Source organism: Henckelia pumila, chromosome 4 (genome assembly GCF_033568475.1).
Source record: "Henckelia pumila isolate YLH828 chromosome 4, ASM3356847v2, whole genome shotgun sequence".
Taxonomy (NCBI): domain Eukaryota; kingdom Viridiplantae; phylum Streptophyta; class Magnoliopsida; order Lamiales; family Gesneriaceae; genus Henckelia; species Henckelia pumila.
Genome location: NC_133123.1, coordinates 187,606,258 through 187,612,257, shown reverse-complemented (window position 1 = coordinate 187,612,257; position 6,000 = coordinate 187,606,258). Strand labels below are relative to the sequence as shown.

At 41.1% G+C, this 6,000-nt stretch overlaps 1 pseudogene; it reads left to right on the top strand.

Moving 5' to 3' along the window:
* Positions 1-5,776: 5,776 nt before the first annotated feature.
* On the top strand, positions 5,777-5,888 carry LOC140869814 (5S ribosomal RNA; annotated as a pseudogene).
* Positions 5,889-6,000: the final 112 nt, after the last annotated feature.

Below are 6,000 nucleotides of genomic sequence, written 5' to 3'. Positions count from 1 at the left end.
ACGAATACTTAGGAGCTTTGCCATTCCATAACTCGTATGGTGTTTTGTCCACTGCTTTAGTGTGGACGTTGTTCAACAACAATACCGCCGTTTTCAAGCGCATAGCCCAAAACGAAGGTGGAAGCTCAGTGAAGCTCATCATAGATCGAACCATGTCCAACAAATTTCTATTACGACGCTCCGATACACCATTAAGCTGTGGTGTCATAGGAGGAGTCCACTGAGAGAGAATCCCATTCTCTTTCAGATAGTCCAAAAACTCGGGTACTCAAGTATTCTCCACCTCGATCCGATCGAAGTGCTTTAATACTTTTACCTAGCTTGTTTCTACTTCAGCCTGAATTCTTTGAACTTTTCAAATGCTTCAGACTTATATTTCCATTAAATATAAATACCCATACCTTGAATAATCAATCAGTAAAGGTAATGAAGTAGGTGTGGCCATGTTGAGTCCCTACTCTAAATGGACCACAAACATCTGTATGGATCAAATCAACAGATTTTGACTACGCACAGGTTTCCCCTTAAAAGGGGATTTAGTCATTTTCCCTTTTAGGCAGGATTCACAAGTAGGTAAGAGTTAATATCAGACATATCAAACATGCCCTCTCCCACTAGCTTGTTCATCCTCCTTGAGGAAATATGACCTAGTCTAGCGTGCCAAAGGTTTGCCGGGTTTTGACTATCGTTTTTCCTTTTGTTTTGTTGTCGCCGGTTTGTCAATACAATTTACTGGAACGTCTTTTAGTTTTAAATTATATAGATCGTTTTCAAGTTGTCCATTTCCAATTAAACATTCATTCTTGTAAATACTGCAAATCCCATTCACAAAATTACAAGAATAACCATCTCTATCAAGCATAGAAATAGAAATAATGCTTTAATTAAATCTGGCACAAATAAAACATCTCTCAACAATAATTTAAAACCATTCTGCAAAATCAAACAAACATCTCCAATGGCCGTAGCTTCAACTCTGGAACCATTCCCGAGCCTCAGCTGGGTCTCACCCATTCTAAGCCTGCGACTTCTTGTCATCACCTGCAAATCATTGCAAATGTGAGAACCACATCCGGTATCCAATACCCAAGAAGTTGTATTAAGTGACATGTTTATTTCGATATAGAACATACCCTTTGCAGTTCCCAACTGCTCAAGATACTCCTTGCAGTTGCGCTTCCAATGACCCGGCTTCTTGCAGTAATGGCAAACATCCTTGGATTTTCCATCGTTTGAAGCCTTTGTCTTTTGCTTCTTCTCGGGTTCCACTTTCTTGGGTGGGGCAGAACGTTTCTTGCCCTTCATACTTGGCCCCTTCTTAGCAGAAGATGAGGCCCACCAAGAAAGCTGGCTTATCCTTCTTAAGTGTGGATTCATATGTAACGAGCATATTGACCATCTCTTCAAGGGTGGCCTCTATCTTGTTCATATTAAAATTTATCACGAATCCATCAAATGAAGAAGGAAGAGATAGAAGCAGCAAGTCCACATTGAGTTCATGCTCCAACACCAAATCAAGGGTCGCTAACTTCTGTATGAGCCAAATCACTCGTACCCCATGATCACGGACCGAAGTCCCTTCACGCATGCGGCACGTCATCAACTCCTTAACAGTAGAGAACCTTTCAGCCCTCGACTGAGCCCCAAAAAGTTCCTTGAGTTGCGTGTGAATGTCAGCAGCATTCACCGTGTCCTCAAATCGCCTCTGGAGTTCATCAGACATCGAGGCTTGCATATAGCATTTGGTCTTGATGTCATGGTCGCACCATGCATCAAGTTTGGCCAATTCCTCCGGACTTATGTCAGCTGGTGCTTCCTTCGGAGGTGCTTTCTCTAACACGTAGAGCATTTTCTCCGAAGTTAAGACAATCTTCAACTTCCGGAACCATTCCGTATAGTTGGCGCCAGTCAGCTTGTTTTGTTCGAGGATCGAGAATAAAGGATTTCGCGAATTCATTGTATGAAATACTGAAAAGGAAAAACAGACATATATCAATGATTGTTTAACAATTTACTAAGACATAAAATAGGCGAATTTAATTTTATGAATCTCACTCCCACTATTTTAACGATTTCACCACCCTCTAGTGAAAACGGGAAACTTTTTCCTTAGTGAGAACATGGAGTCCAATTGACAAACTTATGGTCCCGAATAATATCAGCCAACCATAATTCTCAAAGGTAGAGCCCAATTGCTTCCAAAGCAACCCCCATGTATTTACCTCATGTCCAATAAGGGCCCAATAATATGACGCCGTTTAAAGTGACATGTCAAGATGACCCATCAATATTAAGTTGTGATGGACGGTCGCCATGTGGATCCCCCAATAATATGAGCCGATCCCATGGGAGTTCCACCCAACTTACAACATTTGTCGATCCAATGTACAGCTTTCCGACGGACGGGCCCCCCAATAATATGAGCCGGACCGTATCCGCGGGTAGCATCACATACATTGACCGTTGATGGAAGGTAGGAACATTTAAACAATATTTAAATTTCCTTTATTTATCTTGATATAAATTTTAAATCATATTTAAAATGAGGGATTTTTATTTATAAAAATATTTGTCTCATCATATTTAATTTATTGTATGCATTGCCGGATTCACGCAATTTATGTCTAAACATGCATACAATCATAATATCACATATTATATAGGATGATCGATTCCATTTCTAATTGACCCGTGGTTGCCAATCACGGGTCTTAGTCCAATCCTAGGTAATATGCAGTATGCAAATGCAATCCTATTACATATGCTTCCAATTTACATTTCTTCAGTCTTCATTGTCTGCTGGGCCCACCATCTTCAAATCTTGATCTCCCACTATATCTAATGTATTTACAATAAATAACAATGACAAGTAGGGGATACATTTTTAGGGGGTGGGAACGGGCTATAAACCAAGCCCACTTTTATTACATATGACATTCATATCGGGCCATAAACCAGGCCCATTAATAAAACCAACAACAATAAAGACAAAATGTAAATTCCTAACATACACCTACAAAATTGGTCATGGCAATCGATCATCCTTATCCAATAACATTTAATTCAAAATTAATTTATTGGATAACATGCTGTGGCAATTCAAATTTAAACAAGATAAAATCATATTTTATATATAAAATCACATTTCACATATAAAATCATATTTTATCTCCATATCAAATAAAATCATATTTTATCTATAAAATCCAATTTTACAAATAAAATCATATTTTATCTAATATATCATAAGATCATATCTTATCATCAATTGTACCAAAATAATTGATTTCAAAATTCAATTTACGGATAAAATATTAAAATTTTCCAAAAATTCAAATTTATCCAAAATCAATTTTAAAATTTACGGACTCGAACAATTCGATCCGAAATCTCGTGAACCAATCAAAAACAATTTTTGACCGGACCAAAAATAAAATTTTAAATATTAAAATTAAAAATATAATTTTTCCCGCGGGCCGCCCGGGACACTCCCGGGCCGGCCCGCACCCGGGGCGCGGGCCGGGGGCAGCCCGGCTGCCCCCTTAGGGCAGCAACGTTTGCTGCCCTGGCGGCGCCTGGCGCCGCCGCTGGGCGGCGCTGTGCGCCGCCCTGGGCAGCGCCGAGCGCTGCCCTGCGCAGCGCCCAGCGCTGCGCTGGGCAGCGCACAGCGCTGCCCTGGGCAGCGCCGTGCGCCGCCCTGGGCGGCGACGGTCGCCGCCCTGGGCGGCGCCGTGCGCCCCCTTTGGGCGGCGCCGTGCGCCGCCCGGGGCAGCAACAATTGCTGCCCCACCGGGCAGCGATCCAATCGCTGCCCGGGTTTTGCCCCGAAAAAAAATTTTTATTTAAAAATATTTATTTTGTTTCATAAACCGAGACTCAAAAATTTTGTACAATTGATTAATTCAATCGATTGATCTGAGCAACCTGGCTCTGATACCACTGTTGGACACTGGCGAGTTCCCAGACCAATTACGATTGATACCCGGTGCAGCGGAAGTTTAAAAATTTTTCATGGAACGTTTCCATGGTATGGGTATCAACCGTTCATCGATTGAATTACGTGTGTGTAAAATTTAAATAACAATTAAATAAATTTTACCTCAAATCTCGCAACGAGATTAATGGACACCAACAGAACAATTCTGCTCTTGTTGTCTCTCCCTGGAACCGATGAACGCCTTCAATCAGGTCCACGAACAGAGGTTTAATCCCTCTGATAGATTGCACTAGAAAATCTATCAGAAGTTTTCTGCGAAGAGAATACACGAATCTGATTCGTTATTCCTTACTGCGATTCAAAATCACAGACCGGAATTTTCTCGGGCAGAGCAAGGAAGGGGACGGCCGATTATCACTTTGAGAGGCTAGGGTTTTCGATTTTTGCTTCTCAAAATAATGAGCTATCGTGTGTAATTTCTGTACTGAAATAACTTATTTATAATGCAGGCCACTAACACCTTAGGGCCCATTAGTCATAAGCTGGGGCCCGACAAGCAAAGCCCGCTCGTTCAGAAATTAATATAAAATTCATCGTGACTCCGATTGATGAAACGATTTCACCAATGTGCACAGAAACCATTTCTGCACGTTTTAAAGTCAAAATAAATTTTCCTGAATCCGAATTCAGTGGTTTCCAAAAATGTCCATCCCTATGTCATTTTAGGAAATCCTACTCCCTTACTCTTATTTAAGAAGTCCAACTCCTTAGTTCATTAAATTTAACTCTTTAAATTTAACTATCTCAACGGGGATTAAAACTCCATTACACTGTGTGACCCTCAATGGTTCAGGGATAGCCGTGGGCTCACAACTCCTTGTGACTCGGAACAACACTTTCCGACTTGCCCAACGAATCATGGTAAAGCGCCTAGCAACATCGCCCCATGATTCCCTAGGTATCACTGATAGTGCCTACAAGAACCAGTAGATTTTGGTTAACGTACAGTACGGTCCCTTCATCCAAATATCCCGATCGAATCAACAACCATTGGTATATCGAGAGTCGCTCAAGATTCGATAACTATGCAATACATCTTGAAGATCAAATTAGTGACATCGCATGTGCTACTAAGAAACCATTTCTTAAATCACATCAAGTACTCTGGCCAGAGATTTGTCACACTAATATCTCCTCAGATCGCATAGGATATCCACACTCGCAAGTATGTGGTGAATCCTTGACAACAATGCATTGACTCCTATATGTGTCGTAACTGTACCCAATCTCGACACCTGATGACCCCTCAGAGTCGGTAAACGAGTCAAAGTACAGTACTAGCATATAGAGTCTCCATGATGTTTCAAGTCGTAAGGACTAATGGTGTACAACCAAAACCGCGGACTTTATCCACTCGATAAGTGATAACCACTTGGAAAGTCCGGATAGGGTAGTTCGACTATTCATCCTATGAATATCCATTTGCATGCTTCGAACATCTCCATGTTCCCTACCAATGAAACGTGGTACTCCGCATCGCAAATGCTAGTCTCAAACTCGAGCGATCCTTATCCTTATTATCGGACGGCTCAATCGACTAGGAACGGTTTTAGAATATACAGTGACTATAAGATGTATTTCATGATAGACATCTCCATGTTCTACCACATCTTACATACACTATAGTATATTCAAGGTCTTTATCAAAACAACAATAGTATATCACAATATAACAATATGAAGTAATATAAAGTCATTGCCATAAAAGTGTAAATAATATTAAACAAAAGATTGTTTATACAAAGAGTCAACAAAGCCCATAGCCACACAGTTGGCTCACTGGGCACCCACTCTTACAACCGGATCCCATCAGAACTCCGAAGTTAAGCGTGCTCGGGCGAGAGCAGTATTAGGATGGGTGACCCCCTGGAAAGTCCTCGTGTTGCACCCCTATTTCATTAATTTCTTTTTTTCTTACTCGTACTTCTTGTTTTTCCGATTCCTCGCCGTCCTATTTCCGACTTTTTCTGTCCAATCCGCGGATAGAACAGATGCAATAGACT